The sequence below is a fragment of the Aethalodelphis obliquidens genome, unplaced genomic scaffold, assembly GCF_003676395.1.
Source record: "Aethalodelphis obliquidens isolate GAN/ISIS:26980383/991018 unplaced genomic scaffold, ASM367639v1 scaffold31, whole genome shotgun sequence".
NCBI lineage: Eukaryota > Metazoa > Chordata > Mammalia > Artiodactyla > Delphinidae > Aethalodelphis > Aethalodelphis obliquidens.
Genome location: NW_020837975.1, coordinates 11,943,963 through 11,964,477, shown reverse-complemented (window position 1 = coordinate 11,964,477; position 20,515 = coordinate 11,943,963).

Here is a 20,515-nt window from a genome sequence, read left to right as displayed (position 1 = left end):
AGACAAATCACTAGGACCAGATGGCACTCACCCCGAGAGTAGTGAAGGAACTCAAGGGTGAAATTGGGGAATGCTGGCCAAAACGTGACGCCATTACCAAGGGACGTGACGCCAGAGAGCTAGAGAGGGTGACTGTGCCTCCACAAAGGACCCTGGTAGCTTGAACAGTGAGACTGGCTGTGAAAACAGCCAACATATCCACATTTAGAATGAAGAGTAGTGGCACTGCCAAAGCTATGTACCAGCGAGGAAGACCACTTGGTTCCGTAAGAGGAAATCCTTCCTGGCAAACTCTTCTAGAATTATGGGTGGGAACCCACGTGGATAGTGGCAAACAGGAGCCAGTGGGGGAAATGAATCTGGGCTCTCAGAATTATACGCTAAAATCTGTCGAAAATGAGAAAACAAACCATCCAAGATCAGCTGTCTTAGAAGAAATTCTGATTTAAGACAGGAAACTTGTGTGGGACTAATAATAATGCATAATCACAAAAGTTGTTTCAACTTCTCAAAGATACTCTTGAAAAGTTGATCTTTACAACAACCTTGTAAAAGGGTAGAGCATTTTTTATTGGTTGTCATTTGAGAAGTGACACAGAGAAAATAAATGACTTGCCCAAGTCCTATACTCCTTCAATTCTCTGCCCCTCCATCCCTAGAGTGAGTGTATAGAAACATTCACGTCTCCATGAACTTGCCTGCCAAAGCAAACAGCCAAAGCAGCAGAAAATGCCCCTGTCTCATTGCCACCTTCCAAATCTCCCATGAGTGCCTCTAGTGTTGGCGGGGGAGGAGCCTAATTTGCATCCAGAATCCTGGCTGCAAGGGAGTCTGGGAAAAGCAGTTTTAAGGTTTCTAGCTTTTGCAGTCAAGGAAGAAAATACTAGAGGTTGAGAATGAATGCTGAGGGCCAATTATCTGTATGCACCCTACTTTGTAAAAAAAAAAAAAAAAAAAAAAAAAAAGAGGGGACATTCCAAGAGGAGGAAAAGGTATTTTCAAAGGAAGACATGACAAAAGAGGATCATAGTGCTATAGGCTGAATGTTTGTGTCTCCCCAGAATTCACAGGTTAAAACCCAGCCCCCAGAGTGGTGGTGTTAGGAGGTGGGACATTTGGGGGTCAATTAGGTCATGAGAGTGGAACCCTCATGAATGGCATTGGTGTTCTTATAAAAAAAGAGATTCCAAAAAAATGAAAAAGGCAAAGACTCCAGAGAGAGAGAGCTCTCTCACGGCTTCCACCATGGGAGGTCACAGGCAGGAGGTCACAGATGGCTGTCGATGAACCAGGAAGACAGTGAAGCTGCTGGCATCTTGATCTCAGACTTCCCAGCCTCCAGAACTATGAGAAATAAATGTTTGTTGTTCATTTGCCCCCCAGTCTAAGACACATAAGTTTGAAGCATCATGGCCCCTTGGCAAGGCTGTACAGTGCCAAGGGCTCAGGCGATGGCCACTTGCTCTGCCCCTCTCCTCTCCTCACTTCCCTCGTGGGAAACATTGACCTTGTCCCATTGAGAAGTGTGGGAGGGGGAGGGGGTGGATTTCTTGTGACCAGGTCACCTATTATTCCTGCCCTGTGGGGGCCAGGAAAGAGCTGATAGGACCAGAAGATGGAGGACACGCTGTGACAGTGAGTCACCGTGATCTTCTGTAACCCACCCACGTGGGGCTCTCTGCACCTCAGAGAGGAACAAATAAACACGAGGCACGTACATTACTAAGAGTAATTACACTGTTACTTATGGGCTCAATTAAATACTCTGGACATTTTTATAACATAATTTGAGGTGTGATGCATGAGGCAACAGCATTAACCTTTAATCACAGTTCTTTCCCTTTGAGATGCAGTAATGACCCTATTAATTAGTAATGAAATGATTAAATAGGGATAGACGCCATCACATCATGATTCCTCTCACTGGGCCTACTCCCTGGATTTAAAGGTGGCCTTTTGACCTTCCTCCCCAAAGAAAACACATCTCAGGTTGTGGGTGTGTATCTTAGGGGGAGAGGCTGAATGTTCTGCAGCCTCTGCTCTCCCAGAGGCACAGCGTGGAAAAATGGATAGGACGAGCATTGCGTAATCAGGGATGTGCAGTGTTCAGTCCTGGGATGTTTACTTACTCCTTGGGTTATTGACAATTGTCCCTTCTGGGCACCACATTTGGGAATGTGGGGTGACGTGAGTTATGCAGTTCTGGGCAGTACTAGGGCCTTGATGAGATCAGCTCAGCCTTGACCATTTCCTTCTACTCATTTCCTGCTCCCACCTCCCAGTCCTGCACCCCCAACTCCTGAATCTCAAGGGGTTTTTAGAGAATCCATTCACTTCCCATTTTCTGGGATGTCTGAGGCCCCCAAACCATGTTTCCAGACCATCCAGTCATCCACCTACTTGCCCCTGGGGTCCCGTTCAGACTACCTGTCTCCCACCGTGTATCAGGAATCATGGGAAACACTGAAGGGATGAAAGCAATGATCACTGCTCTTGGGGATCCCTGTCAAACCTGGTCATAAATTGTGTTGCAATAATTGCACTCCTACAATAATTGAAGGATTGATAATAACTACAATAGAGAGAAGAGCATGGTCTAGGGGAAGCTCAGAGAAGGGGCAGCTGACTCAGCTATGGTGTCAAGGAGGGCTTCCTAGAGAAGGTGACACCCAAGCCGAGACCTTTAGGATAAGTGAAGCCAACAAAGGAAGAAACGGGTCAGGGCAGGTATTCCAAGCATAGGATCACGAGCTAGGGCGCAGGGTGAAAAATTGCTCCTAGTTGCCCTTCTCTATCTTTAATTCAATAGAATACAGCCATATACTACCATCTACCACATAGCTCACCTGTATTCCTGGAAGTCATCCTAGACTCTGCCTGCTTGGCGCCCCTATCCCAGTCCCCGACTATTGGGTCTGGCTTTGATGTAACATCTCCCTCTGGCCCCTGCAGACTCAGTGCCTGTATCAGGCTCACAAGTCAGGAACTCACGGTTACCTTCCGTGTCTCCCACCAGGGTTTCCTACATCAGCTTTCGGCCCCCATCTTCCTTGTGGGGCACACCTTCCCCAGCCCTTCTCCGCTTGAGCTCCAGTGCTAGCTTGAATCCAGTTAGCACAGTCAGTTCTGTCCAATTTGATGAGACAACAGGATGACACCAGAGTATGTCTAAAAACACACATATGTTGTGCTCTGAGCCTATCCAGCCACACAGCTGCCCTCACCGCCACCCTTCACCTACCACAAATCCTCGGCCCAACATATCTCTGGCATATACTTTCCTTTCACTCCTTCAGAACTGATCAGACTTACAGAGTGGGTCTGGTTTTAGTTAAAATACAAGTTCAGCTGCTTTAACTGAGAGACCAAATAAGACTGGTTCAAACAACAAAAAAGTTTATTCTTCTTTCATGTAGAAGTCTTAGTGAGTGGTCTAGGACTAACAAGGTAGCTCCTTAATCATTAGGAGCCCAGACTCCTTTTATCTTCTTGCTCTGCCAACCTCAACATGCAGCTCCCACCTCAGGACCCAAGGTGGCTGCCCCAGCTCCTGCCTTCCCAGGGAATGCAGGGCCACTCCTTTTTTTTTTTTTTTTAAAGTAGTTATGTATTCAGTATTTTATTTATTTTTATTTTTGGGTGTGTTGGGTCTTCGTTTCTGTGCGAGGGCTTTCTCTAGTTGCGGCAAGCGGGGGCCACTCTTCATCGCGGTGCGCGGGCCTCTCACTATCGCGGCCTCTCTTGTTGCGGAGCACAGGCTCCAGACGCGCAGGCTCAGTAGTTGTGGCTCACGGGCCTAGTTGCTCCGCAGCATGTGGAGCTGGTCTGGTTCCCAGACCAGGGCTCGAATCCGTGTCCTCTGCATTGGCAGGCAGATTCTCAACCACTGTGCCACCAGGGAAGCCCGCCACTCCTTTTAAGAACATAATTTGTGGGACTTCCCCAGTGGTGTGCTGGTTAAGACTCTGTACTCCCAATGCAGGGGGCCCGGGTTCAACCCCTGGTCAGGGAACTAGATCCCACATGCGTGCTGCAACTAAGAGTTCGCATGCCATAACTAAGGAGCCTGCAGGTCACAACAGAGGAGCCCACCAGCCGCAACTAAGGAGCCTGCTGGCCGCTACTAAGACCCAGCGCAACCAAATAAATAAATAAGTAAAATAAAAACATAATTTGTAATTCATTTTCACATCGCTTCTGCTCACAATCATCAGCACTTAGTGATTCACAGGAGGCTGGGAAACGTATATCTGGTGGCCACGTGTGCCCAACTATCTTATCTTATGTAACAAGATAAGAATGGGTTTGGGGAGACGAGTAGCAGCCTCTGCCAGAATCTTTATCAATTTGCAACTGTGGGCCTCCCTGGACTTAACAGGATTCCAGGAGGCCTGATAATCTGCTGCCTGTGGCCTCTCAGCCTCTCTTCCCCCTCCTCCCAGTTCTTCATTCATTCAAAATGTATTGAGCAGCTACTAAAGTGTAGGCCCTGGGGCTTGGTAAATGATTAACTTACTCATTGTTAAATGAGAGACAAATTATGGATAACTAACTGCAAGACGTGTTTGAAAATGAGAAGCTTCATTAAAAGGGTGAAGATAAAGAACTGTGGACGTTTAGAGCGCGGAGAGTTCTTTCTGGAAGGATGAGAAAGACTACCTGGAGGAGGCTGCATGTGAGCTGGGCTTTGGAGGTCGAGTAGGATTTGCAGACTCATACACTGTGATGGGCGACTGTTCTCTTTTCTTCATAGAGTTTTTAGGAAGGCTGCAAGGAGCTCATGTCTTCCTGTAGTGAGAAACCAGGCACAGCAGAGAGAGGAAAGAGGGGCCTCCCCACCTGGCTCTGGTCCCCAGGAGAGAGCTGTCCCCTACTGAAGGAGTTTGGGAGAATCCCAGAATTCAGGCTACAACCTATGCCAGGCTCTATGGGGACTTAGACACAGGCCTGGCCACAAGGTGTTTGTAATCTCATTAGGGCTTAAAATGGCAGACAGCAATTGTATACATCAGTAATTGTTAGCTATTAGTACTATTAATTATTATTGTTAGCTAATTATTATTCATTTTTAATATTACGTTATTAATGTTGAGACAAAAATAAGAATAGAGAACTGTTCTAGGTGCTTAGAAAGGGCTACAGCTACCCAGGAAGAGAAGAGATCCTTGTGGGTTGATGCAATCAGGGGACTGGAATTTCAGATGATCCTTGAAGGATGGGTGGGGCTTTGAAAGGTGGAAAGGAGCTCATGAGGAATTCCATGGAGAAGACTGGTAGGCAGGAAGAGATATTGTTGTTCCAGGAGACCATGGTGTGCTAGTTTGGGTTCCCCAAAAGCAGACTGAAAAAGGATTTTTGTACAAGTAGTTTACATGGGAAGTGATCTCAGAGAGTGAGAGCAAAGGACCAGGGCAGTGAATCGGGGAAGAAGGGAGACCCAGCTAAGGATGTGCTGCGATGCAGGCTAAGGTGGGGTGGGAGCTGTCAGAGAACATGACCAGGAAGCTGCTCTCAGTCTGTGCGGAACAGGGTACCACAGGTGGTGCTGGAGGAGAGGGAGGCCAATAGGATGGGAAGTGGTACCCAAGAGACGTCTGATTCAAGAAGCTCGAGGGATTCTGCTGAAGTGAGGGCATCTCAGGTCTCCATAGACCCGGGAGGGTAACTCAGCTTGTGCAGAAAGTGGGAGCACGAAAATAGGGGAGGGGATGAAAGGAGGGGAGAGGGAGATGGGGAGAGAATTGGAGGGAGGTGAGGGGGAGGAGGGATGTACTCATGATGTGTTGTCTACCCCTCCATGATTTACAATAAAATATCTCCCGTGAGGAGGCTGCAGTGCATGACTGCAGGGATGGGAAGGGAGAAATGCTGGGGGTGGGGTGGGGTGATCCTTCTGAGCATGTGCCCAGAGAGCAGGGGAGCCCCCAGGGTGCAGAGGAGTCAGGGCTGGAATTAAAAGCCAGCATGAGTACTGGGAAGTGGATGAACATGTAGGGTTTCCTGATGTGAGGACAGGTCAGGTCCCTTTCTGGGGCTCAGCTTCCTTATCTAAGGGGGCTGGACCCGTGCTCTCATTCTTACTTCAGAACTATTGACAGATTCTTTGGAGTTCCTGGAGCCAATATAAACAAGAGGTGCAAGCCTTGAACAGCGTCCAGGATGCCATCAGCCTTGCATAGGTCGTTATATGAAATTGCATCAATATGATGTACAAGATGGTGGGGGAGTGTCCACTTGGCAGGAATGATATTCCATACAGAAGCCTGGAAGGTGACAGAGGAAGAGGATGACACGTTAATAAGAGCTAACAGTGACTGCACATTGACCGTGGTCCAGGCACTGTTTTAAGCCCTCTACATGAGTTAATTTACTCAATCCTTGCAGTAATCCCATAAGGAAGAGGCATCGGGGGGAAAGTATGCCTATGGGGAGGACAGCATGGAAACGTGAAAGAAGTGAATTTTATTCTTTGCTGGGACCCCAGATGGTCAATGGGCAACTTGTTTCTGACTGCTGGGTCCATCTCCTAATGTGCAAAACACACATGGGGGCACTAGTTGTGCAGATTAGTCATCCTATTCAGAAAGACATTTCCCAGTGTGCCTGGCCCATAGTAGGTGCTGTTAGTGGTACCTGAGAGATAGAATTTGGATACACAAACATTGAAACTCCAGGACTTTTCAATGTTTGGGAAAAAGAGGAAGAAATGTTTGAAATCAGCACCATCCTGGACTCCAAAATACATGGTTTGCCCATAGCATTTTATTTACTCATAAAACAAGTATCTGCGGGGGCCCACCCTGTTCTAGGCTCAGGGAATGCAACCTTGAGTCAGGTAGACATTCCTTGACCTTGCACAAGTCAGTCCTCGTGGGGAGCCACTGGATGGGGTTAAGTAGCTGGGAGGGTCACTCTTTTTAACATGTCACTCTGGTTTGAATGAGGAAAAAGATTAAAAGGGGGCAGCGGGGTAGGGCAAGATTTTGTAAAGCTTTGGGCAAGACACAGTTGTGCCAGACAGCTTCTTTTGCCTCTCCTGATTCATTCTTAGCCCTGCTCTGTGCCCCTGGGAAGCAGACCTGGGCTTCCATCAATGGGCTCCCATCTCCTCTGGCTTCCATTTGGGTTTGGCCAAAAAGGAGCACTGGGGCTTCCCTGGTGGTACAGTGGTTGAGAGTCTGCCTGCTGATGCAGGGGACACGGGTTTGTGCCCCGGTCCGGGAAGATCCCACATGCCGCGGAGTGGCTGGACCCGTGAGCCATGGCCGCTGAACCTGCGCGTCCGGAGCCTGTACTCCGCAACGGGAGAGGCCACAACAGTGAGAGGCCTGCGTACCGCAAAAAAAAAAAAAAAAAAAAAAAAAAAAAGGAGCACTGTCAGGAGATAGAGGGAGGAAGGAGAGTGAGGTGGGAGTACTCACCCCAGTTGGTGCAGGCAGACTGACTGTGTCCCTCGTTCCTTTAACCTAAAGCCATATCTCAGGACCACAGTTTTGTAAATTGCCCTTTTTTAACCTCTCAACAAATTGCCCAGTTTGAGTGTGACATCTGTGTCCAGTCAGGATCTGACAGTGATGGCGGCTTGAACTAAGGTGCTGACTGTGGACTTGGAGAGAAGTGGGTGGATTCAAGAGCTATCTAGGAGGGGCCTGTGACTTCCGCTCCTCAATTGGCTTATATCGTCATTTAATCTTTTTATAAACAATGGATCTTGGTTCTTTGGTCAGTTTGGTTCCTTTAGGAAACAGAGGCCAAGATAGAAGTGCAAGAGATTTCTTGGAGAAACTCTTGTGAAAGATAAGGGGTCTGGGGAGAGGGAGCAAGAGGAGGCAAGGAGAGCCTTCAGACTGTGATGCAGGTCTGACCATTGAGAAAGGAGAGAGGGAAGGAAGGGGGATGGGGCAGGAAGCACTTAAGACTGAAGTGCAGCTCTGAGAAAGTCTGGCCAGGCTTTGGGAGCCCTAGACCCCCACCCCCACCAACACCCCCATTAAAGAAGTTCCACACTGGGCAGGAATGGCTCGGCTCTAGTACATCTCCACCCTACCCCACTACCCACCCCACCGCCTGCCCCATGCTCTGTCTTTGCTGAAAGCAGCCTGGGGAAGACTATGGCCTTGGCATGAACCTTCTCATAGATTCCAAAGGCAGATTCTTGCAGCAGGTTCTAGAACTTGAAGGGAATTTGAGCAGTGCACCACCAAGATTGCCACAGTTATCCAACCAGACATCTGTTCCTTGGGGGCCTGAAATAGTACCGGGCATATCATGGGAACTGAGTAAGCCCTGGAATGAACTAAAAAATGAATGCCCCCTTATATACCTATGGGGGGTGGGGTCATGTAAGCAAGGGCATGTTCTGTAAAAACCAGCTTGTGCAAGTGGGACCTTCATACCTGTGTTCAATTTTAAAGTCCTGCCATGACTGGATTGAAGCTGGTCAGAGCTGGTTTGGTTCTCCCTTGAGCCCCCAGCACCAGCTTGTAAGGACTGTCTTCATGGGCTGAGGCTGACCCTCTAGAGAACAGAACTTGTCTTTCCCAAAAAAGGACAGTCATGTACATTTTCCTTGGTGGCAGTGGAGATCAGACAAATCTGGGTTTAAATTTCAATTCTGCTACTGACTAGCTATGAGCCCTTAGACAAAACTAACCTCTCAGATTCCTCATTCTAACAATAGTTTTTGGGGCACCTATTGTATATCAGACAGTAGTAGTTCATGCTAGGAGTGTTATACGCTGCTATGGACTGAATATTTGTGTCCCACCAAAATTCATCAGTTGAAGCCTAATCTCCAATGTGCTGGTGTTTGGAGGTGGGGCCTTTGGGAGATGTTTAGGTCATGAGAGCGGAGCCCTCATGAGTGGGATTAGTGCCCTTTTCAAAAAGGCCCCAGATGGATCCTTCACTCCGTCCACCATGTGAGGACATAGTGAAAAGACAGCTGCCTAGGAACCAAAAAATAGGCTCTCACCAGACACCAAGTCTTCCTTGATCTTGGATTTTCCAGCCTCTAGGACTGTGAGAAATAAATTTCTGTTATTTTTAAGCTACCTAGTCTATGGTAATTTTTTATAATAGCCTGAACAGACAAGAGACATGCACCTTATGCAGTTAACCCTCATTTTACAGATGAGGAAACAGGCTCAAAGAGGTTTAGTGACTTGTCAAGAGTCACCCAGGTCAAAAAGGGAAGGATCAGGAATTAGGCCCAAGTCTATCTGATGACAAAGCCCATTGTCAATACCTCTGCACTGTCTCCAGATAAATTCAAGAGAGGAATATCAGAATCTAAGACTGCGAACCTCTCCATGGATACCCAGTATCATTCTCTTGTTTACTGAATGTTTTCCCTCTTCACCTTTCAAAATGTTCCAGGCACGTGGTGGGACACAGTGAACGCTGCTCCCCTGTCCTTTGTTTGCTTCTCTGGCTCCCTTGCTCTGCATTCCTCCTCTCCCTCTTCCACTCACCTCCTTGCAGAATTCTTCATGCCTTTGCCCCCTCCTCCTGCCAGTTTCCCTACCTCCCTCACCTCCTCCAGTTTCTCTTGTCTCCTGCCCCCCACACCCTCTCCCAGCTCCTCCTCTGCCCTCTGCCTTGCTGGGCCATGCTCCTCAGACATCTCATTAAAGTAATTGTTGACTTGAATTCTTATTCCAGTTCATCTATAATTATGCACCACAGGAAACCCTGAGGGATTCAAAACAGACTCTTAATCTATTTCACATGATTCAAAAACGGCTCCCAGGAAAGCAGTTTAATAGCCACAATTAACAGAATGCTGCTCAGCCATCCATGGGAGAAGTTCCCGGCCCGGCACTACCCACCTCCCTGGGCTCGGTGCTCAGAGACATCAAAGGTCCCCTCCAAAATGAGTCAGGCTTTAGGGTTTAATTTAGTTAATTAACTGGATGTGAAGGTAGCTGGGGAATTTTGTGAAAAGTGTTCCCCTGTCCTTTCCATCTCTCCTCTGAGCTCAAGGACCCCACTCAGGCCCTGAGAACTCGGTTTGTATCCACCCCAAGGTAGACTTCTGTTCACCAGCCCGGGGCAGTGTCTGTATGTGAATGTACTGAGTTAGCAGCAAGGCCAGAGACGCCACCCACCCCGCCTTTCTCTGCATCCACTTTCTTTCTACCAAGCACAAATCCTTTTCTCCTCTACCCCTTCGGTGAAATGCCCACCACAGGGCTTCGCCTCGTGGATGCTGGGAGCTAGAACTGCAGGAAAGCACCCTCACCAGAATGAGCTCCTACGGAAGGTTCCATAAAGGGTGTGGTCCACCCCCTGGTTCAAAGGACTTGTTCCAGGGCCCACGTGGAAGATGGCTTGACTGGGTAACCTCTTGGGCAAGTCTTCCCACCCTCGGGTTCTATGCTGGTTGAATATCCCTTTTCTGAAAGCTCATCTGTCCTTCCAATGAGACTAGTTCATGTATCATCCATAACAGTGGTTCTAGAATTCCAGCATGAACAAAGATCTCCTGGATGGCTTGTTAAAACAAGTTTCTGATTCTGAGGAAGGGCCCAAGAATTTGCATTTCTAAAGAGCTCCCTGGTGGTGATGATGCTGTTGAATACAAAGTCTTTGACCTTGTCACAGTCTGTTCCCAATACCAGCAGCGTGAGCATCACCTGGAAACATCTGAAAATGCAGAATCTTGGACCCCAACCCATACCTACTGAATCCGAGTCTACATTTTAACAAGGTCCCCGGGGGACTTGTACACACAGTGACATGTGAGAAGCCCTGGTTTAGAGGAAAGCCCTCAGGTTCCAGGTAAGCGTGGAGTTGGGAGCAGGTGCACAGGGATGACTGTCCCCATCCTGCCAGGGACATGACAAGAAACCACCCTCTTCAGGACAGCCTCCACCTCTCCCTCTCACACACACTCACACCTCCTTCAGCCACCACCAATGAAAGTGATCTAATTGCCCGTCTCTGCCAAGGCCCCAGCTCAGGGATGGGTATTTTCACAGGGAATTTCACTAGGGGAGGAGACGCTGCCCCACAGGTTGTAGGCTTGCTCTTCGTACTTCCGTTCCTCCTTAAATACTCACCTGCCACGGCTGCCCCAGCCCCATAGAAGACTCTTCTTCCAGAAACTAATTAGAAACCCATAAGGTTGTTTTGTCTTATTATTATGATACAATGACAGCCCTCATGATGCAAAGTCATTATACATCACAGACAAAATTAATCATTTATAGTTTATTTCTTTGAAAATGGATAATTCATCTTCTCCAATAACAAGAGTATGAACACATCAGTCACCCTCTCCATCCTGAGCCCCACAAGGCCCTCTTGTGTTCAGAGATCTGACTCTACCAGGAGCATGTGGACTAAGTGGGGGAAGGCATGGGTGCCCATGCAATGGGTTAGGAGCCTTTACAAACACCCCTTTAACCTCCCAGCAATTCTCAATATGCCTCTGTTGCCTAGACTTTGGTCTACCTCTGTGTTGAATTTACATTTTTTCTCTTAGAACAAGTGAATTATATCTAGCCCAGTAAGGTTTAACTGTTATGATTTATGCAAGAATGTTACATGGCAGATGATGGTGATAGTAATAATTTAGTACTTACTATGTGCCAGTCACTCTTCTGTTTTCTATGTATTAGCTGACTTAAACCTCACAATAATCCTGGGAGATGAGTACTATTATAATCATCCCCATTTTACCTACAAAGAAACTGAAGCTTAAAAGAGATTACATAACTTGTACAAAGTCACATAAGGTTACAGGCTAGTAAGCCACAGAGCCAGGATGTGAACCCAGAGTCTGCATGTTTAAAGACCACACTATACCCCCTCCCAAGTTCTCAACGTTTATTCATAGCTGTGTCAAGTAGAACTTGAACTCATAAACTATGGGTAAAGGAGAGGAAACCTAGTTCTTGCCGTGAAGTCTCTTCCTTCTCTCACTCTGGTAATATGTGCTCTTCCTGATCTTACAGGCTAGCTTTATGGAGTTGGAACTGGTTTTAGAGCCCAAGGAAGTCTAGAACTTTCTCTCATGTCCCCCCAGACCCAACTCTGAGGCTACAGAGAAAACACTGAAGGAGGCAGAATTTACTTGATTTCTCTGTGGCCATCTCCTCCTCCTTTTTCTTTTTTTCAATCATTCATTCAAGAAACACATTACAGGGCTTCCCTGGTGGCTCAGTGGTTGAGAGTCCACCTGCCGATGCAGGGGACACGGGTTCATGCCCCGGTCTGGGAAGATCCCACGTGCCGCAGAGCGGCTGCGCCCGTGAGCCATGGCCACTGAGCCCGTGCGTCCGGAGCCTGTGCTCCACAATGGGAGAGGCCACAACAGTGAGGGGCCCGTGTACTGCAAAAAAAAAAAAAAAAAAACACATTACATTTGTACCACATTCTTGGCACAGATTTGAAGAAGTCATCCTTCCAGATGCTTACGATGCAGTGATGTAGACAAGTGTGACAGCAACTGAACACAAAGCAAATAGAGTGTGTGTTATACGGAGATGCAAGTGATGCTATGACAGAGCAAAGCAAGAGCAATTTATTAATCAGGGTGTGAGGTCCTTTAGGGAAAAGTCCAGATGTTGGCCATCTCAATTCCCTAACCACCTCAGAAAATGCTTGACAAACACTTGGTGACCAGGTGGAATCAACCTGGGAGATCAGAGAAGACACCACAAAGATTTAGCATCTCAGCTGGCTCTCAAATAATGGATAGAATTTTGTGGCAGACAATCAAGAAAAGGACTGACTGAGGAACCGCAGGAGTAAAGACAGGAAGTCAGAACAACGAAGCACCTGTTGAAAGAGGGAGGGAATTGACAGTGATTTTGAAAGATTTTACAGGAAACAAGTTGATGTTCACAGAATCAGCTTTCAAATATGCAACAAGAAAGAGAATTAACCACTGAGTTTAACGTTTTTCCTTTCTTGAAGTTATTCTGATCCCCGGGTGGTTATCTTAAGTTCCCTTGCCACAGGCATGGTGCACAGAAAGCCATCTTCTGGCCAAAAGTCCTGCGTGTTCCCACCATCTTCTGGCTGCCCTCAAACTTTCTCATTCCACCCCCAAGTTCCTCTCATCGAAAGGCTCCTGCCTGACCCTATCACCTCACTCAGATCCAGAAGGCGACCAGCGGCTAAACTCATAAACTGATTCCGGTGAATTGACTTATATAGGATGCTTCCCACCTGTGGCTCATTCCTTGGAGGGCAGAGAGGTTGTGAAAATCAGGACTAGGGCTGCCCCCTCTAAAACTCTGCGTTTTTCTTTCTTTTCCAGAAACAGTGCTTGTTCGGGGCAGCTGCTGGAGAAACTCAGATCCAAAGGAGGAATGGGGAATACTGGGATACCCATAACAGGTAAACAGAAGCCATTTCTTAGAAGGGAATTTTTGGTGTATCTGTGGGGAGGAAGGTGATCTCTGTGTCTTACTCTTCCGCCATCTTCCCTACCGGCCAGAAGGGAATTTTTGAATACCATCTCTTAGCAGTTTGCCAATGTCCTTAAAGACACAAATCCTCGGGATGCTCCTGGAAAACCACAGACTCCCAAGACCTCATTCAAGACCTTCTGAATCATAATTTCCAGGAAAGAGCCCTGATTTATAAGCACTTTGGGTGATTCTTAACAACAGGGAATTTGGGTGAACGTAGAAAAGAATTATATATTCTGCCTTTGAAGAGACTCTCTCGTTTTCCAATAAAATCGCTGCTGGGATCGTTTTTAAGCAAGGGTTGGGTGCCGACTACAATTAAAGCATCCCCTTGCTTTCACTGCAGTTGGTGACTTACAAACAGGAAATGAGCGGAGGGGGTGGGAGCTAGCTGCTGGTTGAGAGGGAGGGAGCCAATGAGAAACAGAGGAGCTGCTGCCCACCCAGAATGCATTGGGGCAGGGGTGGGACTAGGCTCGTGGCCTATAAAACTTGCACTCAGGGCAGTTTTACGGTTTGGTTGGGAAGGTTGTGGCTGCGGGAGGTCGGTGGGCGTGGTGGGACCTGTGAAGGGTCCTCGGAGCTGGAGTGGGGAAAGCAGAAAAAGCCTGAAGGTGGGGGGGGAAACTCTGGGAAGGAGGTGCAGCGGCTGGGGGCTGCCTCCAAACGCCAGTCGCTGTTGGTGCTCTCCTGTGTGGTTTTTTTCCTCTGTTCTCTTCACAGATAGTCCTGGGGTCATAAGACTGAGGTTCCTGATCCTTTCTCCAGGGGACTTTTCCTGCCGGCTTTCTTACAGCTGGAAGACTTTATCCATAGGCTTTCTTTTCTCAACTGGTAGAAGCTTTAAAAACCTCTCTTGGTAGCTGAAACAAAGCTAGGGTTTCTTCCTTGTTTGGCAAAGCTGTCTTTTCTCTGGGAATGATCTCTTTCTGGGCGTGGGTTGTTCCAGAGACTGATGGCCTGTTGGTGGGCATGGGGTGGAGGAAGGCTAGCTCTGCCGAACTCCACAGCTGTAAGCTTTGAGCTAACACGGAGAGCATAGGGCCCTGAGTTGGAGTGTGTGCCCCGGAGGGGATGGCTTTGCTGTCTCTCACTCGCAAAAGCCAAAAACTCTAGCTCCCGGTAGGCAGTGACTTAGCTCTAGCCCTTCCTCTGATGGGGTGATAAACTCGGCTTTCCTGCTCAAGTCCGTTCCAAACAAACTGTGGCCTGGCTTCTGTGGCCAGGTCTCAGAGATGGCAGTCCCACTTGCTTTCCTTTTGCTCCTTTTAAGCATCCTCAAGTTCTCTTCTGGGAATAAGCTACTGCAGAGTAGGGTTTGCTATTGGCAAAGGCAGGATAGATAAATCTGGCAAAAACTAAAATGAGTTTGGAGACCCACGTGTTTCTCTCCAGCTGAAAAGAGTATCAATGTGAGTTGAACTAGGACAACAGATAGTAGTTAAGGCATCAGCCCTTGAAGATGAGGGTGTCTTCCTGTGGTTTGTGTTTTCCAAATCCTCCTTAGGGGAGGATCCATTCCAGGGAAGTGCCCAAGTAGGAACTGGACTGACTGGAGTTTCTCTAATAGAATCATAGCTAAACACCTCCTGGGGGCTCCCTGCTGGCATAGGTCTAGATTGAGGTCCGCTCTCACCTGGAAGAGTAGCTCATAGAGCCCCATAGCTGTGATGACTGCAGCGCCTACAGCATAGGGGTGATGATCCTGGCCTGTCTGGAAGGGCCCAGTATTAAAACAAACTCCAACAGGCTGAAGAAGGTTTTAAAGAAGCAAATAAAGTCTTAAGTGCTCAGAAGAGGAACTCCAGGGGGAGAAGCCAGGGCCTGGATGCAGCTCAACCTGCTAAACTGGGAAACTGAGTGGGCAGTGCCGACCTCATCTGAAAATTGGGCGAGGCCTGTTGGTGTGGAGTTTACCCAGCAGAACCAGTTCTGGGCCAAACTTGATGAGGGCTTAAGTATCAGTTTGTAAGGCAGCTCCTCTGAAAATGACTTCGTTTCAGGAGCTATCGCTTTTGTTGAAATTGGAGGGATCTGTCTGCGTTCGGGACTTGCAGTGGAGCCACTGTTGACCAGAGCCTCAGTCTCACGGAAGTGCCCTCGTAGCCACGTGGTGTGTGACAGGATATGGGCTGGAGCTCACCTGGGCTATGTCCTTGGCACTGTCGCTTACTAGCTCTGAGAACCTGGCCAAGTGACTGATCGCTGGGAAACTGGCTTTACACAGGTCTTGTGATGTGATGAGACTGTAGAGCAGTGCCCATCGTAGTATGTGCTCAGTACACATTAGCTGCTGCCCGGTAGAGTGCCCCACCTGGTGCAGAGCTCCTGGCATTCTGTGTCACAGGCGTCTTACTTGGCACCTTCCTTCCTGCAGCATGGAACCTCCTGTTAATCTGTTATAATTATCTTATAACCTCCCTGTAGCCTGGCAGGCTCTCTGAACCCAGCTTGGTACCTCATGCTTGCATAGCTCCCTCACCTACCCAGGCAGCCTCTGTCCCTGGATTGTATGAGCCTGTTTTATATCCTGAACAATTGCTTCAAATGCCATATGTTAAGACCTGGATGAAAGTTGCTTGTTAATTGCTCAGGGTTCAAAGTACGGCTGACTTTTTAACACAGTCAGAGCCACCAGGCCGGCTCACCTGGAAGAGTTCACTTAAAACCGCATTTTCTGCCCTAATGAAAGACTAAAAGTAGGGGGACAGACAGAATCTTGATCTTTTAGGTTGAAGCCTCTCTTTGCCAGTTTGTCTACAAGCGCCACTGGCTGCAACCTGAGTTCTTGGCCTCAGGGTCATGTAGCCACAGCTGTAACTTATTCCGTAAAGATAGCCAGGATCTCATATTCAGCCCAGCGCTCCGCTTAGCATCAAGTCCCTGGGGTCAGGCAGTGACTGAAACCCAGGGCCAGTATGTGCCTGCGCCTGAAAGGGCCTGGGTGCTGTGCAGCCTGGGCTGCCCCTCAGATCCAACCTCACCTGGGTGACTTCAGCCGCAAGTCTGAAGTGCACACACTTGCACGTCATAGTCCTGGAGGGGTCCTGGCCTCACTCGGCTGGCAGCCAGGTTGGAGCATGCTAAGCGACGGCTACCATGGGGCTGACAGCTGCCGCTGATAATGGGCTGATCAATCCAATTGCTTATTTGGGCTTGCTTCCGTACCCTGCTTTCTTTACAGCAGGAGAACTCCTCCCATCTGAGTGGAGAGGAGGATGGGTCCAGAGCTAGGCGGAATCTAGACTGTAGGTTCGCTACAGGGAAGCGGCTCCTGATGAAGCTCTGAATTGGCCCACCACATTCTCTGCCATGGAGGGTCTTAAAGCCAAAAGGTTGAGGTCACAGGCCTCAGGGCCAGCTTCAGCCTGGATTCTGCTGCTTGTTTCTCATGTCTTGAATGAGTTGCTTAAGTTCTCTGAGCATCTGACCTGTGCAAATGGGTAAACTAAAAGCTAACTCTGAGCCATGAGGCTTTGATGGTGATCATAGGAATCTTGACTTACTGCCAGTCCTATGACTAACTATTGACAGGCCTGTCCTCACGTACCTGCCAAGTCACCCGGTATCAGTTCCATCCAGATGTGTTTGAGAGGCTTCTATCCTCTGTGTAGCTCCCTCCCCTTAGTGTAAGCTACCCTCAAGCCTTAGCTGGGCTTCATCTCCCTCTTCCAGGTTGGTTCCTGGGGTTCCCTCTTCGTCACTAAACTGCATAGCCTTTGGGTAACTTGGACTTATCCTGGGACCAGTGGTAGGTGAGGTGTAGTGGCGGGGTTCATGCAGCTGCGTCCTCAAGCACAGGCCTCCTCACAGGAAGGACAGAAACCACTCCTTGAGGAATAAAGGAGCCTCCCTGCTTGGGTCCTGGGGGAGGAGGCCCTCTTGAGGGCAGCTCTGGTTTACAGGGGCTCCCACCCCTCTGCCAGACTCCACTTGTCACAAGCCATGGGCCTCTACAGAGATGGCTTAGTCTCTGAACACTTGACTCCGGTTCTCCAGCCCATCAGGCTCCCTTCATGGGTCTGGGTAGATTTTGGACCAGCTCATAGCATGTCTGGTCTGATCTTAAGTGGTGGCACTATGGCAGCCCAAACTCTTAGGGTGACTTGAGGTAATGTAGGGACTTGCATGACAGACTCAGGCTAAGAGGTAGCCCTGGGTAGGGAGATGGGAAGAAATCGCCTCTTCTGCCATCCTTTTTCTTTGAAAGATTCTTTAGGATACTTGAGGTGAAGGCAGACTGACACCTTGCTCTTGTTCCAGTATCAGTCCCTGATTTCATCTTTCCTCTCTGGGATGTCCCAGAATGATCTTCCTTGGTGATAGCACTGCAGGGCCAGGAAGGACAGGAATGATATTTCAACCACTTCCTAGAGACCCAAGGTCTTACCACTAGATAGACTCTTCTGGAACTGGCTTTTTCTAAGTCTCCACAATCCCATGTACACTTTCACTTGACAGTCTTAATTCTGTTCTCTTGAAGGAAAACCTAATTGGCAGAAGAAAAATCTTAGAGTAAATGATTCCTGCTCTTATCAAGATGAGAGTCACGGAGAAGCTTGAGACCCTGCAGATCGATCTGTCCATACTCATAATTTCAGAACTAGTTGGTTTTCCTATAAAGTCTTTTAAATTGTCAGCAGTCTCTCCCAGTTCCTTTGTTTCAGAAAGGCGCACTTTATCTCAAGGGTGTTGCAGATTTTCTGCCCATCTTGAAGACCACCTTGTAAATTAAATGCTTGTTTCATACCTAGTTGGCCAGTGGCTTTCTTCAGGGTGGCTGGAATTTCTTAGAAAGGCCTTCCTTGCTTCAATAGTAGAATGAAACAGGACAACTTCAGGCTTCCATCCCTTTAAATACAAAGGGAATATTGTTCTAAATTACTACAAAATGTTTCAATGAAATGTACTGGATTGTCAACCTCTTTGACTTGAGATGCTTTTATTCTAAGTTAACCTAACTAGACTTTGACCTTCTGCCCCAAGATGAAAAGAGCTTGGAAATTGGCTTTCTTGCTGTAAGGACAGGAGTGAGGAATTCACTGAAGCAACAACTCTTATCTCAGAGGCTTGAGGTCACAGGACAAAATTCTGCCCTGAAAACTGGAGAGACAGAAAAACCCAGTTTGCCAGGAATGAAAGCTGTGGCTGGAGTGAGTAACCAGCAGGAACACTTAAAGGATAATCAACAAATCGATGGAGGCTCAGTGTACACTTACCTGAGGATAAGCTTTGGGGGGCCCAGGTTTAGGGGGCTCCGCACTTTCACGAGTTCTACCTCCTGGGCGTGGTGTTGGGCATGGAGAAAGGGTCCAGGGTCTTCAAGAGAGGTATCCCACCCAACAGAACAACCTCCTGGAGATGTACCTTGCCTATCTAGGAAGATGAGAAACACAAGCACTGCCCTCAAGCAGGAAAGGATAGAAAAGTAGCGGCGGCTTGAGAGTCCATGGGTCCCACCTGACCTTGTCCTAGGCCAGCACTGCGTATGGCTGGAGGTGGGTGGGGAATATAGGATCTGTGAGGGGCAGTACAGGAACCGGTTCTCAAGGCTCTTTCAGGACGAGTGTACGTATGGCTGGGGGGCTCTTCCCTCTGGTGCTTTGTTGGGAAGTCAGTCCTGTTTCTCGCCTCCAGCCAGCGAGTTTCCACACTCTGTCCTGCCTTGCTTCGTGTGGAAAGGAGCAGCGAAGCTTCAGATCTTCCAGTACGGCTGTCTCATGTCGCTGGAGAAATCTCTCAGACGTCTGCTCCTCACTTGCTAGTGTTTGGACAGTTGGTGATAGGTGTAGGCTTCAGAATGACTAGAAAAGAAAGCCCTTCAAAGCTCTTCAGGACCAAATTCCCCCTCCTGAATCACAATTCACAAGTGCTGTAAGCCCACCAAGTTGTGCATTGCCTGATCTGGTCATTTACAGGGACCTGAGTTCTCCAGAGAGGGGACATGGTCTCTTAAATCCATCCCATTGGTGCTCTGCCATAGGTGACCTCTTGGTTCTGCTTCATGCATTTTTCTGTCTAAATTCTATTTGAGCTGCTTGTTCAGATGGTTCACTGCAGAGACTTAAGTGGGAAGGATTCCAGCCAAGGACAAGGCTCCCCACCTGCCCAGTTCACCCAAGTCAAACTCCTTTGGGTGCCGTTTGGTTAGTAGTGGGCAGGTTTGGGTGTGGGCGTTGACAAGCTCACTATATAATAACTTTGGAATATCCGCATCTCCTGTTCCTAAGCTGTGGCCTCAGCCTTCCCCCTTTGACAGGATCTATAGGCCTCCATTCTGATACCTGATGGCCCCTTTTCTTCCCTCTCCTGGCCAGTTCCAACCCTCAGTCTCTTGAGCATCACTGTGCTTAAGGACCTCATGTGCACACGCTCAGAAGGAGAAGATCTACTTTCCCTCGTCCATCAGGCATTAGACCTGGGATTGGACGTGAGAACTTCGCGACAACTTCTGAGAACTACCTTGGGAAGTCCCACAAACCGGAGATGGGAATGTCCGCTGTGTTTTGTACTCAGCTGGAAAAACTTGTTCTAGCGATCTCTCCTTCTGCCTTAATTAGCTACCCGTACCTTTGACATAAGCACTTAGAAATGAAGAAACATGATCTAATTAACAAGAGGCAAACATTCATGTCGACTGGCAGGAGTATGTCAATCTCACCTCCTGGGCTAACTGCTAAAGTGGGCAGATCGTCAGCATTCCATGTGACAGGACCCCATCCTGGCATGCTTGGAGCAATGCCAGTGTCCCTCTTTGAGGGGCAACGTGTGAGTGGAACCTGCTGACTTACCTAAGGAGTGGGAGGCGTGAGCTTCTGGAGACTCCCTTAGCTCTGAGAAGGGTTGTTGGTAGAGCTGGCAGCACAGTGGGGAGAAGGAACCAAAGGGTCTTTCATCTTGGTTACTAAATTGAACAGAATGAAGGTCATGCTTGGAATTGGTTAGTATTGGAGTTACCCAGCTCCAACTACAAGTAACAACTAGGTACCACCTACAGGGTTGGACAAGCAGCAGAGAAGGTGACCATGTGGGAGCATGTGGGGGTAAAGGGACAACGTGAATTGTCCTAGTCAAAGGAACGCCCTCTCCAA